Source organism: Bombina bombina, chromosome 7 (assembly GCF_027579735.1).
Source record: "Bombina bombina isolate aBomBom1 chromosome 7, aBomBom1.pri, whole genome shotgun sequence".
NCBI classification, from domain to species: Eukaryota; Metazoa; Chordata; class Amphibia; order Anura; family Bombinatoridae; genus Bombina; species Bombina bombina.
Window position 1 is genome coordinate 121,081,542 of NC_069505.1, and position 22,114 is coordinate 121,103,655.

The 22,114-nt window shown below is 38.3% G+C and overlaps 1 protein-coding gene across 1 annotated transcript in view; it reads left to right on the forward strand.

Annotated features, from left to right (window-relative positions):
- SYT9 (synaptotagmin 9) overlaps window positions 1–22,114 on the forward strand; it is a 366,314-nt gene that overhangs the window by 138,735 nt on the left and 205,465 nt on the right. The gene's annotated exons all lie outside the window — the stretch shown is intronic.

Sequence of the window (22,114 nt, forward strand, 5' to 3'; positions counted from 1 at the left end):
CATTACTTACAGACCTGGGAAACAGAATGGCAACGCCGACGGGTTGTCCAGACAAACCGACCTCAGCCCCGCATAACCAGCGGTCTGGACAGCCTTCTGTCCTGCCCCGAAAAGGGGGTCAGACCGTGTCTGCCAGAGTGTTCCACAGAAAGGGGAGCACTGTTACAGAAGCATTAGTTATTTTGTTGTGAAGAGCTTATTTCCCAGCAGCAATGCCTGAACCAGCCAAGCCAGCGCCTAAGAAGGGCTCCAAGAAAACCGTAACAAGTATCATTTCATAGAGTTAACTTTTTTCAGCTTTTAGAAACTATTGTCTAAATCCAAGTTTGCTGGCCTCAGCTCTAAGTTTAGAGATAAACAATCCCATTGTCTAATCACCTCCGGAGCCAGACTGCTAATTGATAAGATAACTTGTAAACTTGTTATCTTAAGTACTGTAATCCTATTGTGGCCTGTCAAAGGACATTGCTCTCTATCTAAATGTGTGATGGGGGATTTTGTGCTTCCCCCTCCCCCTGGGAGTGCCCTGTGTGCATGTAACCTTAATAAAAAGCAGGCTGGGCATCCCAGTCCTGAGTTCTTGTTTGACCCTCAATCGCAGCGTTGACTCGTCTTTGTGGGCAGAAGGGTATCCTAGCTGTACTGCAGCTAAGGGAGATTATTCTATATTTGCGAGACTCATATAGAATACTATGGAAAGCAGCTTCTCCCCTCTTTAGCAATAGGGATCCAGGCTACTAAGCGGTCCATCTCTCAGCGAGACTAAGGGTAACCGTAACAGGTACGAAACCCTAACCATAGCTCAATACTTTTAGTTCATTATTAGTTTAACTGAAGTAAGATTGATTACATTATTAATTACAACCGATAGTATTTTGTTATTGGTACTTGACTTGCTTCTTGTTCTGTCTCAGGTAATACTGTGAATGGTTTTTTCCCCACCTCTTGCTCCTCTTTCCTGTTCTTCTTCCTTCCCCTCCTCTTCCTCCTCTTAGGAGGGATTCATAGGGGTTGTATAAAAAACCTGCTCAAGTTCACTCGCCTCTTTATTCTCCGCAGATGTGACGTCACTCACTGCAGCCCTATTTTGGGGGGGTAGTTCTACCATCTACTGCATTAACTGCAAATTTTAGAGTTTTTTTGGTCTTTACTATTTTTTAATATCGATTTCGGATTGTTAGCTGACTGATTATTGGTATGATCATTTTCAGACAAATCATTGTCCTGAGTGACTTGTGCCCCCCTGAGTCTGAGCCTCCAAGTTGGAATCTGAATTATCACTAATGGGGAAGTTCACCTTTTCCTGGGTATCTTCTCCTGTTCCTATCTCTTGTTCTATTTCTATAGAATCTTTGCCATATGTAGACTCTGTTCTGTGAGTAATCTTGTTGATCTCTCATAAACTTTTCATGTTTTGGTCTCAATTAGTTCTTTCTTTAGTACTCCGCTATAGTTTCCTTCAGTATAATGTCATACTTATATTTCGCTTCTGCAGTATGTGTATCTAATTCAGTCTGTAATTTTTCTATTTCCTCCCTCACTTTCAATAGTTGAGAGTCCTTATATTCAATAATCATATTCAGAAGTTTAAATGAACAATCGGACACATTATTATTCCAATTGTCTATGAATATCTTATCTTCTACTGCAAATGTTGGAAATTTCCTAATCCTAAATCCCCTAGGGACAATTCTTATCGAATATATCTTTCAAGGGTCCATTTGTCCCATTTTAATTTGGTTTCCTTCTTCATTAGTATTTCCAATGTCTGAAAACGACCGCTCAGAGAACTGGTGACTATAGTGTCACTAAAAATCTGTTCAAAATCGTTCTCTAATTCGTCTAATTCAGTCATTGAAATATGTGAGTAATAGCAACAGTTTCCTGACCCTTCCTCCCTGTTGGAGGCTTCCATTATGAAATTTCCTAAAGCCTATATAGTTATATTAATATAACCTCTATACTTTTGTGGAATCAATAAATAGTAGTAAAAAAAAGGAAAAAGGGAAACATTCTTTCCACTATCTTATATCTAGTATCTCAAAATCTACTACATGGCAATTTGACCTACAGTAGTTCTTAAAAATAGTATACTTAATTGTGCACCAAGTGAAGAATTATTCTTTCATTTTAAATATTTTAAATACCTATATAATTAAACCATCAATATATCAATGTATCATGAATAATCAGCTACAGTCACAAAACCTTAACCAATATGGTGTAATCAATTTTATACCATTTTAGAATTTATTACTCTGAGAAAATCATCAGATATTCTTCCCAAACATACAGAGTCTGTCATAGGACCATCAGTTACTGTGTATTAATGAATACTAAAAAGAAACAGTTGAAATATTGTGTATAAAATCCAAAACCTATATCTCTATAGTCTGATGTAACAATATTGCCAAAAACTTGCAATCTCTAAGGATTAGTATATGTCAATAGGACCTATTACATACTGTTGTTCTAGAAATGTTATATATTGTTATATACCGTATATAGGTGATTATTATCTAATAAAGTTTCAAGAACTTCTATAATTGAACATTAATGTGTCAGTATATCATAAATGGTCATCTATAGTCAAAGGACAACAATATGAGATCTTATACCTTGTTAGCAGAATCTAACAATGAACAGTCTTTTGATGTGTCACTATATGTATATACATACATTTTGTAAACTGAATATTTAACATTTGTTATTGTCACTATATATTTTTTTTCAGCTAAATTAATTTTGTGGCTTTGTAGGTAGATGAGCATGGAATCACACAATGCCATTATCATCAATTTAGCTTATAAAATAGAGGAGAGGCAAGTAAAGTCAAGGAGAAATGTGAGAGAGTACGGTTTAAGAAGTTCTCTGGTTGCCATGGAAATATATTCAGTATGCCTTAACGGGAGTTCAGTTATTTTATTGCTTGTTCATGTTAATTAAAAATATAATAATGTAATGTAATAGTCACACAACTACATACATACCTGCTTAAATAGACATTGTTTTCTTTGTTATATCTAAAAGAAGGATTTTTTTAAAGGTGGTTGATTATAAGCGTATTTTTTTTTTTTTAATACTTTTGGATGCTGTCAGTAAGCAATTCATTCCTGCCCATGATTTATATACAAGTCATACATCAGTTTACAAATCTTAAAGGGACAGTAAGCACCTTGTAATTACAATTACAATCTTTTGGATGCAATTCATTTTAAATAGCCAAACTCCAACCACCATTTGCTTTATTTGGAGGAGTCAATCTGGGATTTAGGCCTCAGACAAAAGGCTGGCCACTGTCTTAAATAAAGTATTAAGTGAATGGTCTTGCAGTTGTTATCTGATAAAGCCAATTTGTTGTAGTGGGGTTAGCCTTGCAAGTCAACAGGGTGTATTTGAAGTTCTGAGAATCTGAAAATTCTTAAAGGGACAGTATACTGAAATTTTCATATAACTGCATGTAATAGACAGTACTATAAAGAATAATATGAACAGATACTGATCTGAAAATCCAGTACAAACCTTTTAAAAACTACTTAGAAGCTCCCAGTTTAGCTCAGTTTTAAAAAGATTAGCAGAACACCAACTGCAAATGGGAAATAGCAGACACTCCCCCTTCCTCTGCATATGAAAATACTCTTTACACTAACAGGAGCAAGCTGGAGTAGGTATACGTCAGTATTCTCCTAAAACTTTGGGGCTTGGTTAGGAATCTGAAAATCAGAGCAATGTTATTTAAAATAAGCAAAACTATAAAAAAAAAAAAAAAAATTAAAAACCTGTATGGGCTATATAAATGGATCATCTACAAAACATTTATGCAAAGAAAAATCTAGTGTATAATGTCCCTTTAATTCACAGAGCTAAATTATATGAAATGAGGCTAAATGAATTAATGAAAACATATTGCAAAGTTTTTTTTAACCCCTTAATGACTGTGATGTACCATGTATTTCGCTGGTCATGTAAGGGTTTTCTTGTTTCTAATAAAGGCAGGTTCCACCACAAGCGGAGGGGGCCCACACTATTAATAACCACAATACCATTAGTGGGTCATTAAGGTGTTAATGACCAAACAGTTTAAATTTAACCAGGTTCTCCTCCAGAGAAAAAAAAGTATTTTCACCATGTTTAATTAATGCATAGAATTTACAATGTTCTCAAATTTTGCAGAATTATTACAGGTTGGGAGCTTGATACCTCTGGCCTAGAGGTAAGAGTGGAAAACACTGTCACAGAGTTACACAAGGGAAATAAAGCCAAATGTCTTAATCATACTCTAAACTTTTCTTACTTGTTTAAGACTAGTGGTAATATTTCCAGTCCTATATAATATACAGTATATACATTATGGGCCATATTACAAGTGGGGCGTTGCCCATAAATTCGCCCATTTACAGCAGCAGCAATAAATAACCAGCTATTACAAGTGATCTGATCTCTGGTTAATTTTATAAATGTCCCCCCAAGTGCCCTAAAATTAAGTAAAATGTGCCTGTAATAAAATAAAAAAAATGAAAACATCATTAATTTAATAAAGAATAACTGCACAAATCACTTTTCTGGGCTTAAAGGGACAGTAAGTCATATTAGACAATTATGATTTTAGACACGAACATACAAGTTTTAAACAACTTTTCCCATTTACTTCTATTATTTAATTTGCTTCCTTCTCTTGTTATCCTTTGCTGAAAGATTTATCTAGGTAAGCTCAGGAGCAGCAAATAACCTAGGTGCTAGCTGCTGATTGGTGGCTGCATATATATATATATATATATATATATATATATATATATCTATTGTCATTGGCTTCGCCAGGAGTTCAGTTAGAAACCAGTAGTGCATTGCTGCTCCTTAAACGGACATGAAACCCAACATTTGTATTTAACTATTCAGATAGAGAGAAAAAGTTTAAACAACTTTCCAAATTACATCTATTATCTAATTTGCTTCATTCTCTTAGTATCCTTTTATTTTTTAAGAAGCAGCAATGCACTACTGGGTGCTAACTGAATGCATTGGGTCAGCCAATAACATGAGGCATAAATGTGCAGCCACCAATCAGCAGCTCCTGAACCTATCTAGGTATCCTTTTCAAAATAGTATTCCAAGAGAACAAAACAAATTAGATAATAAGAATTAAAGTGGATCATTTGTTTTGTTCTCTTGGTATCCTTTGTTGAAAAAGCAGACCTAGGTAGGCACAGGACTAACAATGCACTACTGGGAGCTAGCTGATAATTGGTGGCTGCGCACATAAGCCACTTGTCATTGGCTTACTAGATGTGCTCAGCTAACTCCCAGTAGTGCATTGCTTTTGTTGAGCCTACTCTTCAACAAAGGATACCAAGAACTCTAGCAAATTAAATAATAGAAGTAAATTGAAAAGTTGTTTAAAATTGCATGTTCAGTTTGAATCATGATAGTTTAGTTTGCCTTTACTGCCCCTTTAACACTTTAATAGGAATGATTAATCACAATAGAAATTACAGACAATGAAAGAAGCTGTTCCCTCTATAATTCCAGCTTTACCTTCCTGCTACAGTCACAATGCCCTTTCTGACTAATTAAAGGGCCAGTAAATGCAATAGATTTGCATAATCAATAAACGTATTATAACAAGACAATCCAATAGCACTTAGGGGTAGATTTATAAAAGGTCAAGCGAACGAGATTCACTGTATCGTATCATGTCCGCTCTAACTCGCCAAATGCAGACAGCGTATTTAACATTGCACAAGCATTTCTTGTGAAATGCTGTCCGCTAGCAGGGGGTGTCAATCATCCTGATCGTATCAGATTGAGATGATTGCAGTCCGCCATCTAAAAGGTGGCAGAAAAGTTAAGGAGCAGCGGTCTTATAACCTCTACTTCTTAACTTCTGTTTCAGGCGAGCCTAAAACAATGGGCATAGAAAGTAGCATCCGCTGCTTAATAAATATACCCCTTAGGGGTAAATTCACTGTAGCGAATCAAATTCGCTGTAGCGAATAATGTCCACCCGACATCGCTAAATGCCGATAGCATATGCTGTCGGCATTTAACATTGCACAAGCATTTCTTGTGAAATGCTTGTGCAATGCCGCCCCCTGCACATTTGCGGCCAATCAGCTGCTAACAAGGGGTGTCAATCATCCCACCTTAAAGGTGGTGGAGGAAACGTTGCGGGTAGAAAACAGCATCCGCTGCTTAATAAATCTACCCGTATGTCTGAACTTCAAAAGTTTCAAAGTTATGTCTATTTCCACTGTATCATGTGACAGCCATCAGCCAATCACAAATGCATATACGTATATTCTGTGACTCCTGCGCATGCTCAGTAGGAACTGATGACTCAAAGATGCCAATTTATCAAGCTCCGAATGGAGTTTGAGGGCCCATGTTTCTGGCGAGTCTGAAGACTCGCCAGAAACAGCAGTTATGAAGCAGTGCTCTAAAGACCGCTGCTCCATAACCCTGTCTGCCTGCTCTGATGAGGCGGACAGAGATCGCCACAATTCAGCCTGATCGAGTACGATCGGGTTGATTGACACCCCCCTGCTGGCGGCGTTGCAAGTCTGCAGGGGGCGGCATTGCATCAGCAGCTCACAAGAGCTGCTGGTGCAATGCTGACTACGGAGAGTGTATTGCTCTTCGCATTCAGCGATGTCTGTCGGATCAGGTCCGCACTGTCGGATCAGGTCCGACAGACATTTGATAAATAGGCCTCAAAGGCTCGCCAGAAACAGGAGTTAAGAAGCAACAGTCATAAGACCGCTGCTCCTAAACTCGTCTGCCACCTCTGTGGCGGCGGACAGCAATCTGCATGATCGCATACGATTGCGTTGATTGACACCCCCTGCTAATTGGCCGCGAATCTGCAGAGGGCAGCATTGCACAAGCAGTTCACCAGAACTGCTTGTGCAATGATAAATGCCAACAGCGTATGCTGTCAGCATTTATCGATGTGTGGCGGACATGATCGCTAGAACGGATTATGTCCGTCCGCACATTTTTATAAATAGGCCCCTATAAGTGTGAATATAAAAAGACTGTGCACATTTTTTTAATAGAAGTAAATTGGAAAGTTGTTTAAAATTGCTGCTTTATCTAAATCATGACAGTTTTATTTTGACTTGCGTGTCCCTTTAACTAAAAATCTGCAAATATCTCCACACTCTCTTGACATAAATTATGCTTCTGAGGACCTTTTCCATTTTGTATTCTCACAAATTACAAATATATTTTACACATAAGAATTTTGGCAGCGCTCACTGCAATGCAAAAGTTTCTCTGCATCATTTGATATTTATCTTCCTACATAAAATGAGTAAGCAAACTATTCAGACACTGTATTCAGAAGTGTCCTATTGCTTTACGTGCCAAATCTAAGTTAGTTGATATTAATCAGTAGGCTTTGTCTGCTCCGTATCTAGCCCTACCTGTAATCAAAAATGCTCTTCCCAGGAGTTAACACACTCGGGGAGATGAACTGGTTTACTGGGTCAGAGTGCTTGCAGCCTGGATTTACAAAGAAAAAGAATTGCAGACAGAAATGTTTAATACGGGAACTCCTGGCACCACAAAAATCGATTTTCATTTTTAATTAAAGGGACAGTAAAGTCATAATTAAACATTCATGATTTAGACAGAACATACAATTTTAAACAACTTTCCAATTTACTTCTATTATTTAATTTGCTTCATTCTCTTTGCTGAAATGTTTATCTGGGAAAGCTCAGGACTCAGAGCAGCAAAGAACCTAGGTTCTAGCTGCTGATTGGTGTCTGCATATATATACTGATTGTTATTGGCTCACCCATGTGTTCAGTTAGAAACCAGTAGTGCACTGCTGCTCCTTCAACAAATGATACCAAGAGAATTAAGTAAATTTGATAATAGAAGTAAACTGGAAAGTTGTTTAAAATCCGAATGGAGCTTAATGCCCCAGTTTCAGCGCGAGCCTTCAGGCTAGCCGGAAACAGCAGTTATGAAGCAGCGGTCTAAAGACAGCTGCTCCATAACTGATCCGCTTCCTCTGAGGCTGTGGACATCAATTCGCCCGATCCTATACAATCGGGCTGATTGACACCCCCTGCTAGCGTCCGATTGTCCGCAAATCTGCAGAGGGCGACATTGCACAAGCTATTCTGGTGAACTGCTTGTACAATGTTAAATGCCGACAGCGTATCATATCGGACAGACATTGATAAATCGGCCCCGTTGTGTAGATCATTTAACAAATCTAAACAAGTCAGAAGTCTTGCTTTTCCCACAGAAAACCTCTGGATACATTGGGGCTGATTTATCAAGGGCCGAATGGCCCCTAATGCCAATTTAACAATGCCCCTCACTTCTGTGAACTTGTCTGCCTCGAATCACAGAAAGTGGGCAGCAACACACTGCACACATTTAATATTGAACAAGCGTCTGCCGCCACCTGCTCACACTAGCACAATTGTGCGAATAGGGGTTGTCAATCACAACGGACCGACGTGTCTGAGTTGATTTTAATTAGCCAGCTAAACGCCGCTTCTTAACTATCCGCTGCAGTGAAGGGCCTCCAAAGGAGCATACACAATTCAATAAATGGAGCCCTTAAAGGGATAGTCAAACTTTATTGTTTAAAAAGATAGATAATCCCTTTATTACCCATTCCCCAGTTTTGCATAACCAACACGGTTATTTCAGTATACTTTAAAATTCTGTGATAACCTTGTATCTAAGCCTCTTCTGACAGCCCCTTGATCATATGACTTTTTATTTATTATCTATTGACTTGCATTTTAGCCAGTTAGGGCAGTGTCAGCCACAACCAATGGGATTGTTGTGAAAAGCAAATAAAAAAAGCATGTGATAAGAGGCGGTCTGTAGTGGCTTAGAAACAGGCAGAAATGTAGAGGTTTAAATGCTATAAAGTATATTAATATAACAATGTTGGTTGTGCAAAGCTGGGGATTGGGAATGGGTAGTAAAGGCGTTATCTATCTTTTGGAATAATAACAATTTGGGTGTTGAATGTCCCTTTAATTTGTGTCATACACGTCACTGCTGAGAAGGTGTGGAGAATGATTACTGGTGCACGGGCCCTTACAGTATATGTGCGTATGAAAAACAGTGATAACTTGTACTAGAAGCATTTTTGCTAATAAAAGTATAATGGAAAAATGCTTCTATTTAAAATTGAAAAGCACCCATGCACATTATTTTTTTTTACCTTTCTATCACTTTAATAAATGAATATCTATAGTCACAGATCGTGAACAAATTAACAGAAATCGCGAATACATTACATGATAAAATCAGTTGCAGAAGTATTCTTTGTGAGCGCAAGAAAGATACTTTTAATATTTATTATGAAATAAAATCAGTAGCAGAGTCTTATGTCTTCTCTGTACTCATCTTTTTTCTGAGACCTTACAAGTACTGTAAAATATACGAAACTGGTACAGCAGAGCTATTATCCATGTGAAATAGCATTCTTAATTGGATTGAGCACAGACTGAATCCCACTTCAGGGACCTTGTAGTCATATTTGGCTTCTAGTGAAAGAACTAATGTGTTTGATATTCTTCCGCAAAGATTTTCAAGGCAGTTGAATAAAGTATAGTAGATCTGCATGCTGGAGTTATTCCCAATCACTATAAACAGTATCCAGTAACTATGACAACCCATAACACTTTTAACTCCTTTGCTACTGGAAATTCCATAGAAAAACTTAGCAAAAATGCAAAGAACTCTCCAGGACTTTGGGCATCACTCCATTAAAACAGTAATAAAGCCTTATTTTTTTATTTACCTTAAAAAAAAAAAAGATCTAGACCTATTTTAGTATATTTAATGCCACCATATCACCGCCAAATGCGATCATATTAAAAAAACAACAAACATTAAAGGGACAGTCAAGTCAAAATGTAACTTTCATGACTCAGATAGAGCGCACAATTTTAAACAACTTTCCTATTCACTTCCATTATCTAAATGTGCACAGCCTTTTTATAAGCACACTTTCTGAGACACCAGCTTCTACTGAGCATGTGCAAGATTTCACAGAATAGAAGTTTAAGCATTTTCTGATTGGTTGTCACATGATGCAATGGAATGGAAAATAAAACTAAGTGCTTTTGCATTGTCTCTTATTTATGCATTTATTGATTATGCTATTCTACTGTTTATTGGTCATTTAATTTTTTCACAAACTTTGGGTTTCTCACTGAAATTATTTATATATAGTCATAAAACAAAGGTTTGTAAAAGCTTCTCTAGGATCCTTTTTGATCAGACATAGCAGACATGCATGGCTTTGTCATTGCTTTTTATAAATTAGAAGGCCGCTAATTGCAGCTGCTCACCACACTTCTGATATTCCCGTCAGTGAAGGGGTAAATTAGTTAGCTGCTAAGGGTAATATTATTGTAATGTAGGGATTACCCTTCCCCTGACAATTCCACCTCCCTGATACCCCCAAACAGATCTCTTCCCCCCACCCACAGTCCTCACCTCCATCTTAGGTACTGGGAGACAGTCTGCAAGTATGCAGTTTTGGTCTGTTTGATTTATTTATCTTAGGTACTTGCAGCTGTTTTAATTTTTATATGACAAAAGAGTATAAAAATACTTTGGTAGCGCCGCTAGTAATTAGCAAAAATAAAAATAAAAAGCAAAAATGATAAAAGTAATAATAAACAATTATAAGATATGCTAGTACTCAAAGGGGAGGCAAACTAAATAAAAGGTTAACACATATAATTAATGATAGACATGCAGTTCAAATAACACAGGTATTGAAGCACTCCCAGGAATTTCCAAGTATAAAAAATAGTTCGGGAGAGTCACTTTGTATGTTATCAAAACAGAGCTAAAATATAAAAATGTTGGAAAAAGTCAGGTCAGCAATTAAACTTCCCTTTTCAATGGTGCTTTTTTCCACTCCTTTTTCTTTTTTCCCCCCTTGCTTGTCTTTTGGTGTCCTCCGTGCAGCTCCCTTCCAAACACTGGTGTGATCTCCGTGAGAGATGAAGTATAGAAAACAAATCAATCTGTAGATACAGAAAGGGGGATGGAGCGCAGCCAGGGGGAAAAACACCAATCTAAGTGCAGATGATTTAAAACACTTAGCACTTTATTCACATAGATGACACATTAAAATGCACACTTACAAACTGAACCCTCAAACATATGACATATGTGCTTTACACATTATCTATAGTGTCCCCTTTTATCATATACTAACTTGTGAACTGTTGCTACGTGACTGTGGGGGTTGTTATGCTGTGATATTTTGGGAGTTATTTCCAGCATAAAAAGAGAAACCCTATTGACTGTTACCACACAAGGAGCACTTCACACTTGGTCTGACAAGGGGAATCTGAAGTTTTATTACAACTGTGGATGTGGAATATTGTTCGCATGGTGGACAACTATATGAATCTGTATATACATACCTCATATGTTTGAGGGTTCAGTTTGTAAGTGTGCATTTATGTGTCATCTATGTGAATAAAGTGCTAAGTGTTTTAAATCATCTGCACTTAGATTGGTGTTTTTCCCCCTGGCTGCGCTCCATCCCCCTTTCTGTATCTACAGATTGATTTGTTTTCTGTTTTAATTTTTATTTTATTTATTTATTAATGGATTTTCTGTACTGTAATGGTGCCCCCCACCCGGCTCTGATTTCCTGTTTTTTGTAGATCTTGCAATTTGGCTTCATATGATAATGGAGCACTGATTGCGCTCCGTTACCATATGAAGGCAGGTGCTGGAAGCCCACAAACAGCAACTCTGTTGTCACTTGAAAACCAAGACTGCTTCCAGCATTGTGGACATAGATCTACGTTAAGCGGTACCATGGGTTATGTTCTGCATAACTTAGGTCTACTTTCATTTGGGCAAAGGGGCTAATATATATATATATATATATATATAATCCAAGTTAAGGACAGCACAATCTTACTTGCTCCAACCGCCAAGGTGCACTACAAGTCATAATGCATTTTCTTTCCAAGAACGTAGGCACTCACTGGTCTTGTGAAAAAATTCAATGTATTAATCCGTAGAAAAAGAGTTACATTTACATGACGTTTCGGTACATTCCTGTACCTTTATCAAATGTAGCAAAGATAAAATATTAAAACTTCCTAACTAACTTACCTACATCCTCCACCTAAATAGCCCTGGTATTCACTGCATGCCGCCCCATTTCCGTGAAAGAAGTCGGCGCCTGACTTCATCAAGGCGCGCTAAGCTGTGCGCCACGTCAAACAACAATGCTGAAATCGCCATGGCAACGTATATACGCTACACGGTCCGTGCAGCAATGCTAGTGTAACCTGTCATTTCAAATTGTCAAGCTGCGCTGAATATATAGTGTGTCAAACGCATCTCAATCATCATTACTTCTGAGCAAAAATGCCCATATACAGGGAGTGCAGAATTATTAGACAAATGAGTATTTTGACCACATCATCCTCTTTATGCATGTTGTCTTACTCCAAGCTGTATTGGCTCGAAAGCCTACTACCAATTAAGCATATTAGGTGATGTGCATCTCTGTAATGAGAAGGGGTGTGTCTAATGACATCAACACCCTATATCAGGTGTGCATAATTATTAGGCAACTTCCTTTCCTTTGGCAAAATGGGTCAAAAGAAGGACTTGACAGGCTCAGAAAAGTCAAAAATAGTGAGATATCTTGCAGAGGGATGCAGCACTCTTAAAATTGCAAAGCTTCTGAAGCGTGATCATCGAACAATCAAGCGTTTCATTCAAAATAGTCCAACAGGGTCACAAGAAGCGTGTGGAAAAACCAAGGCGCAAAATAACTGCCCATGAACTGAGAAAAGTCAGCGTGCAGCTGCCAAGATGCCACTTGCCACCAGTTTTGGGCCATATTCAGAGCTGCAACATCAGTGGAGTGCCAAAAGCACAAGGTGTGCAATACTCAGAGACATGGCCAAGGTAAGAAAGGCTGAAAGACGACCACAACTGAACAAGACACACAAGCTGAAACGTCAAGACTGGGCCAAGATATATCTCAAGACTGATTTTTCTAAGGTTTTATGGACTGATGAAATGAGAGTGAGTCTTGATGGGCCAGATGGATGGGCCCCGTGGCTGGATTGGTAAAGGGCAGAGAGCTCCAGTCCGACTCAGACGCCAGCAAGGTGGAGGTGGAGTACTGGTTTGGGCTGGTATCATCAAAGATGAGCTTGTAGGGCCTTTCGGGTTGAGGATGGAGTCAAGCTCAACTCCCAGTCCTACTGCCAGTTTCTGGAAGACACTTTTTCAAGCAGGTGGTACAGGAAGAAGTCTGCATCCTTCAAGAAAACATGATTTTCATGCAGGACAATGCTCCATTACACGCGTCCAAGTACTCCACAGCGTGGCTGGCAAGAAAGGATATAAAAGAAGAAAATCTAATGACATGGCCTTCTTGTTCACCTGATGTGAACCCCATTGAGAACCTGTGGTCCATCATCAAATGTGAGATTTACAAGGAGGGAAAACAGTACACCTCTCTGAACAGTGTCTGGGAGGCTGTGGTTGCTGCTGCACGCAATGTTGATGGTGAACAGATCAAAACACTGACAGAATCCATGGATGGCAGGCTTTTGAGTGTCCTTGCAAAGAAAGGTGGCTATATTGGTCACTAATTTGTTTTTGTTTTGTTTTTGAATGTCAAAATGTATATTTGTGAATGTTGAGATGGTTATATTGGTTTCACTGGTAAAAATAAATAATTGAAATTTGTATATATTGTTTTTTGTTAAGTTGCCTAATAATTATGCACAGTAATAGTCACCTGCACACACAGATATCCCCCCTAAAATAGCTATAACTAAAAACAAACTAAAAACTACTTCCAAAACTATTCAGCTTTGATATTAATGAGTTTTTTTGGGTTCATTGAGAACATGGTTGTTGTTCAATAATAAAATTAATCCTCAAAAATACAACTGCCTAATAATTCTGCACTCCCTGTATATGTAATATTAGATACAGCACTTATACATCAGCGCAGTAGCAATAAGAAATGATAAAGTGAAAAAACTATAAAAACTAACTATATACATAAGTGTATCCTTACAATATTGCTGCCAATATAATACAATGTAATAGATCTGTGAATGGTTATTTATCATAACATCGGATAACAGTATCTAATTACATATATTGTTCAATTTGCTAGCTTACATTCATGCCTGATCGTCGTATGATAGAAACATAGGAACCAAAGTGAGAGCCATTGTAATCCATGGGAATGTCCATATAATCAGATAAGAGATACGAGATGAGTATGATTATCAATGTATTAATCCACAGATATATGACACATCAGTAAAAAGGACTAAAATCCAGAGAGGTATTAAGGCCATTAGGGATAATAGTGTTCAACCTATAAATCCACTTGGTTTCACATTGAAGCAGGAGGTTTCCTCTATCACCACCCCTTAACAGGGGGGTATGTGATCGATAAGCATTGTGCGTAAGCTGGAAACCGCATGTTTGTGCTGAAGGCAATGCCTTGCTACTGGCTGGTCAGATTCACCTGTACGAAGGGCCTCGCGTATCGCACATCTGTGATTCGCCATGCGTTCACAAAAAGTTGTTACGGTTTTACCGATATAAATACTGGAGCATGGGCAAATGATCATATACACTATATATGTGCTAGTGTATGTTAAACGATGCCTGATGTCAAACCTGTAGTTGTTATGAGGGTGCTGGAAAGAGTTACCCCTAAGCATACCATTACAAGTGACGCATCCTGCGCAGGGAAAACAGCCCATCTTGGTAGTCTTCAACCAGGTATCCTTCTTGTAATTTTTCACAGGGTCTGACTTGACCAATATGTCTCTTAAATTACTTGTTCTTCGGTATGCTATTCTGGGGGCAGAGACCCTCTCAAATGGTAACATAGGATCAGTGCTTATGACTGGCCAGTGTCTCCGGACCGCCTCAGCAAGATGTCTAGAGGTTGGTGTGTATGTGGTGACCATATTGATCGGTTCAGGGTCAGATTTTGTTATACGTTTCATCATTCCTGACTTGGTAGGATCCATGAGATCATCTTGTGCCTTATTGACCATCTCCTTGGCATAGCCCCTCTCTACTAGTTTGTCATTCATCTCTTTAAGCTGTTGTTGCAACATAGGCAACTCACTGTTATTCCTGATGACACGAGTGAGTTGGGAGGTAAGAATCCCCTTCTTTTGGTGCAAAGGGTGGAAACTCCTCGCATCCAACAAGGAATTGCGGTCTGTTGGCTTAGTATAAAGAGAAGTGCCAAATCGAGTTACACCCTCTGCATCAACCTTAAAGATAGTGAGATCCAAAAAATGCACAGATTCTACGCTATATTCCAGTTTGAATCTAATGGGACTGGCCATGGAGTTCAAATGTGACACCCACTCATGCAATGCTGATTCACTTCCTCTCCACACCAGAAACACATCATCTATGTACCGCGTGTAGTACTTGATGTTACTATTGTCATATGGTTTCATCTGTTCACGCTCATTTGAGAGGGTCTCTGCCCCCAGAATAGCATACCGAAGAACAAGTAATTTAGAGACATATTGGTCAAGTCAGACCTGTGAAAAATTACAAGAAGGATACCTGGTTGAAGACTACCAAGATGGGCTGTTTTCCCTGCGCAGGATGCGTCACTTGTAATGGTATGCTTAGGGGTAACTCTTTCCAGCACCCTCATAACAACTACAGGTTTGACATCAGGCATCGTTTAACATGCACTAGCACATATGTAGTGTATATGATCATTTGCCCATGCTCCAGTATTTATATTGGTAAAACCGTAACAACTTTTCGTGAATGCATGGCGAATCACAGATGTGCGATACGCGAGGCCCTTCGTACAGGTGAATCTGACCAGCCAGTAGCAAGGCATTGCCTTCAGCACAAACATGTGGTTTCCAGCTTACGCACAATGCTTATCGATCACATACCCCCCCTGTTAAGGGGTGGTGATGGAGGAAACCTCCTGCTTCAATGTGAAACCAAGTGGATTTATAGGTTGAACACTATTATCCCTAATGGCCTTAATACCTCTCTGGATTTTAGTCCTTTTTACTGATGTGTAATATATCTGTGGATTAATACATTGATAATCATACTCATCTCGTATCTCTTATCTGATTATATGGACATTCCCATGGATTACAATGGCTCTCACTTTGGTTCCTATGTTTCTATCATACGACGATCAGGCATGAATGTAAGCTAGCAAATTGAACAATATATGTAATTAGATACTGTTATCCGATGTTATGATAAATAACCATTCACAGATCTATTATATTGTATTATATTGGCAGCAATATTGTAAGGATACACTTATGTATATAGTTAGTTTTTATAGTTTTTTCACTTTATCATTTCTTATTGCTACTGCGCTGATGTATAAGTGCTGTATCTAATATTACATATATATGGGCATTTTTGCTCAGAAGTAATGATGATTGAGATGCGTTTGACACACTATATATTCAGCGCAGCTTGACAATTTGAAATGACAGGTTACACTAGCATTGCTTCACGGACCGTGTAGCGTATATACGTTGCCATGGTGATTTCGGCACTGTTGTTTGACGTGGCGCACAGCTTAGCGCGCCTTGATGACGTCAGACGCCGACTTCTTTCATGGAAATGGGGCGGCATGCAGTGAATAACAGGGGTATTTAGGTGGAGGATGTAGGTAAGTCAGTTAGGAAGTTTTAATATTTTATCTTTGCTACATTTGATAAAGGTACAGGAATGTACCGAAACGTCATGTAAATGTAACTCTTTTTCTACGGATTAATAAATTGAATTTTTTCACAAGACCAGTGAGTGCCTACGTTCTTGGAAAGAATATATATATATATATATATATATATATATATATATCTGTCAGTCATTTAAACTCTGTACATTAAATTCAAAATATATGCTCATGCATAAAATATATATTTCTTTCATGTAATTGGCAAGAGTCCATGAGCTAGTGACGTATGGGATATACAATCCTACTAGGAGGGACAAAGTTTCCTAAACCTCAAAATGCCTATAAATACACCCCTCACCACACCCACAATTCAGTTTTACAAACTTTGCCTCCTATGGAGGTGGTGAAGTAAGTTTGTGCTAAGATTTCTACGTTGACATGCGCTTCTCAGCATTTTGAAGCCCGATTCCTCTCAGAGTACAGCAAATTTCAGAGGGACGTGTAGAGTATCACCTATTGAATGCAATGTTTTTCCTAACGGGGGTCTTTTTCATAGGTACTCTGTTGTCGGTCGTAGAGATTCATCTCCTACCTCCCTTTTCAGATTGACGATATACTCTCATATACCATTACCTCTACTGATAACTGTTTCAGTACTGGTTTGGCTATCTGCTATATGTGGATGGGTGTCTTTTGGTAAGTATGTTTTTTATTACTTAAGACACCTCAGCTATGGTTTGGCACTTTATGCATTTATATAAAGTTCTAAATATATGTATTGTACTTATATTTGCCATGAGTCAGGTTCATGTATTTCCTTTTGCAGACTGTCAGTTTCATATTTGGGGAAAGTTAATATTAAGAAATATTTTTCTTACCTGGGGTTTAGTCTTTTTTTCAATTGACTACTTTGTTTCAAATTGCGGGCTGACTTAGGCTCGCAGGTGCGCCAAATGCTACACTGTATTGCGTCATTCTTGGCACGAAAATTTTTTGCTCAAAAGGCACATCTGTTGACCGTCATTTCCGGCGTCGTAATTGACACAGAGGTTCACACAGGGTTGCGTCGTTAGTGACGCGAGTGTGTCATTTCCGGACATGGTTGGCACCAAAATATTTTTCAGTTACGTTGTGCGTCATACTTGGCGCTAAATTTTTTTCATTATTTATTTGCCCCATTGCTTTTGCCTCTTGCCTTTTTCTATGTCAGAGGGCTATGCTATTTGCATTTTTTTATATGTTGTTTTTTATTTTACATTTTGCAAGATGTCTCAATCTGATCCTGCCTCAGAAGTATCTGTTGGATCTTTGCTGCCTGATGTTGGTTCTATTAAAGCTAAGTGCATTATATTTCCGAATGTCATTGTACTGGTTATCATGATAAACATTTTACATGCAGATATTGTGTCCATCAGTTAATAGTACATTTCCTGTTGTTGTTCCTTCAACTTTTAATGTACATGTTATACCTATGAAATTTAAAGAATGTGTTACTGATTCTATTCAGAAGGCTTTGTCTGCTATTCTGCCTTCTAATTAATATAAAGGTCTTTTAAAACTTCTCATAAGGTTGATGAAATTTCAAATGACCGACAACATAATGAATTATCCTCTTCTGATGAGGATCTATCTGATTCAGAAGATCTTTTCTCAGATATTGACACTAACAAATCTACTTATTTATTTAAAATGAAGTATTTTCGTTCTTTGTTAAAGAAGTGTTAATTATTTTGGATATCATGGAAACTAGTCCTCTTGATATTAGAACTAGTAAATTCTGTTTTTAAACCTCCTGTGGTTACTCCAGAGTTTTTTTTTCCGTTCCTGATGCTATTTCTCTTAGGATTTCTAAGGAATGGAATTAGCCGGGTACTTATTTTATTCCTTCTTCAAGGTTTAAAAATTGTATCCTTTTACCAGCAATGTTCTATAGAGTTTTTCGAAAAGATCCTCAAGTTGATGGGGCTATTTCTACTCTTGCTGAACGTACCTCTATTCCTATGGAAGATAGTACTTAAGTTCCTTTAGATAGGAAACTTGAATCTTATCTAAGGAAAGCGTATTTATATTCAGGTCGTCTCAGGCCTGCATTTTCTTTGGCTGATGTTGCAGCTGCATCAACTTTTTTGTTGGAGATTTAGCGCAACAAGAATTGGATTCTGATTGATCTAGTATTGTTCGCTTACTGCAACATACTAATCAATTCTGATGCCATTTTTTTATATCATCAAGATTGATGTTAGATCTATGTCTTTAGCTATTTTTAGCTACAAGTGTTTTGAGGTTTAGATCTTGGAATGCTGATATGACCTTTTAAGTCTAGATTGCTAACTCTTTCTTTCCAAGGTAATAACCTAAGGGTAAATATAAAGCTTCTAAATCGTTTTTGTTCTTTTTTTTTTTCAAATAAGGAACAAAAACCTAATCCTTCCCTATGGAATCTGTTTCCAATTGGAAACCTTCATTAAATGGAATAAATCCAACCCATTTAAGAAACCAAAAAGCCAGCCCCTAAGTCCGCATGAAGGTGTGACTCTCATTCCAGCTCAGCTGGTAGGGGGCAGATTAAGGTTTTTTTCAAGAATGTTTTGGATAAATTCGGTCCAAATCAATGGTTTCAGAGTATTGTCTCTCAGGGGTTTCGAATAGGATTCTGAGTAAATCCTCCTGTGAGAAGATTTTTTTCTCTCACGCATCCAGCAATATCCAGTTAAAGCTCAGGCTTTCCTGAAGTGTGTTTCAGACTGGAGTTTCAGGGGTAGTCATGCCAGTTCCTTTTCAGAGACAAGGTCTGGGGTTTTATTCAAATCTATTAATTGTCTCAAAGAAGGAAATTTCATTCAGACCAATTCTGGATCTGAAAATTTTGAATCGTTATGTAAGAGTACCAATTTTCAAATGGTGACTTTAAGAACTGTTCTGCCTTTTATTCAGCAAGGACATTTTAGGTCCATAATGGATTGCAGGATGTATACCTTCATATTCCGATTCATTCAGATCATTATCAGTTCCTGAGATTCTCTTTTCTAGACAAGCGTTACCAAATCGTTGCTTTTCCGCTCAAAAGAATCTTTTTTAAAGATTCTTGGTGCCCTGCTTTATGGAAACCAGAGAGCAGGGTATTGCGGTGTTTTCTTATTTGGACAAAATCTTGGTATTAGCTCAGTCCTTCCGTTCTGAAGAATCTCACACTAATCAACTAGTGTTGTTTCTTCGGAAACATGGTTGGAGGATTAATTTTCCAAAAAAGTTTCTTGATTCCTCAGGCAAGGGTCACCTTTTTAGGTTTCCAGATGGATTCAGTGTCCATTACTCTGTCTCTAACAGACAAGAGACATTTGAAAGTGGTTGCAGCCTGTCAGCACCTTCAGTCTCAGTCATTCCCTTCAGTGGTTATGTGCATGGAAAATTTTGGTCTCATGACTGCAGCATTGGACGCAATTCCCTTTGCTCGTTCTCACATGAAACCTCTCGAGCTTTGTTTGCTGAATTCATGGTGCAGAGATTATACAAAGATATCACAATTAATATCCTTAAATCCCAATGTTTGACACTCTCTGAGGTGGTGGTAAATCACCAGTGTTTAGTTCAAGGGGCTTCTTTGGTCAGCTAACCTGGACTATGATCTCTACAGATGCAAGTCTTTCAGGTTGGGGAGCTGTTTGGGGATCTCTGACAGCACAAGGGGTTTGGAAATCTCAAGAGGCGAGATTACCAATCAATATTTTAGATCTCCGAGCAATTCTCAGAGCTCTTCAGTTTTGGCCTCTGTTGAAGAGAGAACTGTTCATTTATTTTCAAACAGACAATATCACATACAGTGGCATTTGTCAGTCAGCAGGGTGGGACTCACAGTCCACAAGCTATGAAGAAGTATCTTGGATACTTGCTTGGGCGGAATCCAGCTCCTGTCTAATTTCTGCGGTGCATATCCCAGGCATAGACATTGGGAGGCGGATTATATCAGCCATCAGGCTTTACATCCTGGGGAGTGGTTCCTCCTTCCAGATGTGTTTTCTCAGATTGTTCAGATATGGGGTCTTCTACAGATAGATCTGATGGCCTCTCATCTAATCAAGAGACTTCCCAGATTCCTGTCCAGGTTCAGGGATTTTCAGGCGGAAGCAGTGGGTGCGCTGACACTTCCTTGGTGTTATCAACCTGCTTATATTTTCCCTTCTCTAGTGCTTCTTCCAAGAGTGATCTCCAGAATCATCATGGAACAATCATTTGTGTTGCTGGTGGCTCCAGCATGACCTCACAGGTTTTGGTATGCGGGTCTTGTTCGGATGTCCAGCTGCCAACCTTGGCCACTTCTGTTAAGGCCGGACCTACTGTCTCAAGGTCAGTTTTTTCCATCAGATTTTCAAATCATTAAATTTGAAGGTATGGAAATTGATCGTTTAGTGCTAAGTCATAGAGGTTTCTCTGACTCAGTGATTAATACTATGTTACAAGCTCGTAAACCAGTCTCTTGAAAGATTTATTATCGAGTTTGGAAGTCTTACATTTCATGGTGTTCTTCTCATAAATTCTCTTGGCATTCTTTTAGAGTTGCAAGAATTTTACAGTTTCTTCAGGATGGTTTGGATAAGGTTTTGTCTGCAAGTTCATTGAAGGGACAAATCTCTGCTCTTTCTGTTTTATTCACAGAAAGATTGCTAAACTTCCTGATATTCACTGTTTTGTACAGGCTTTTAGTTCGTATTTAAGCTGTCATTAAATCAATATCTCCTCCTTGGAGTCTTAATTTGGTTTGGAGGGCTTTACAGGCTCCTCCATATTGAGCCTATGCATTCTTTGTACATTTAACTACTTTCTTGGAAAGTATTGTTCCTTTTGGCCATCTCTTCTGCTAGAAGAGTTTCTGAGCTATCTGCTCTTACTTGTGAATCTCCTTTTCTGATTTATCATCAGGATAAGGCGGTTTTGCGGACTTCATTTCAATTTTTTCCTAAGGTTGTGAATTCTAACAACATTAGTAGAGAAATTGTTGTCCCTTCCTTGTGTCCTAATCCTAAGAATTCTTTGGAAAGATCCTTACATTCTTTGGATGTGGTGAGAGCTTTGAAATATTATATTGAAGCTACTAAAGATTTCAGGAAGACTTCTAGTCTATTTGTTATATTTTCTGGTCCTAGGAAAGGTCAGAAAAAGCTGCTATTTCCTTGGTTTCTTGGTTAAAGCTTTTGATTCTTCAAGCTTATTGGAGTCAGGTTAGGCCCCGCCTCAGAGAATTACAGCTCATTCTACTAGATCAGTCGCAACTTCGTGGGTTTTTAAGAATGAAGCTTCAGTTGATCAAAATTTGCAAGACGGCAACTTGGTCTTCTTTACATACATTTACTAAATTCTACCGTTTTGATGTATTTGCTTCTTCAGAAGCAGTTTTTGGTAGAAAAGTTCTTCAGG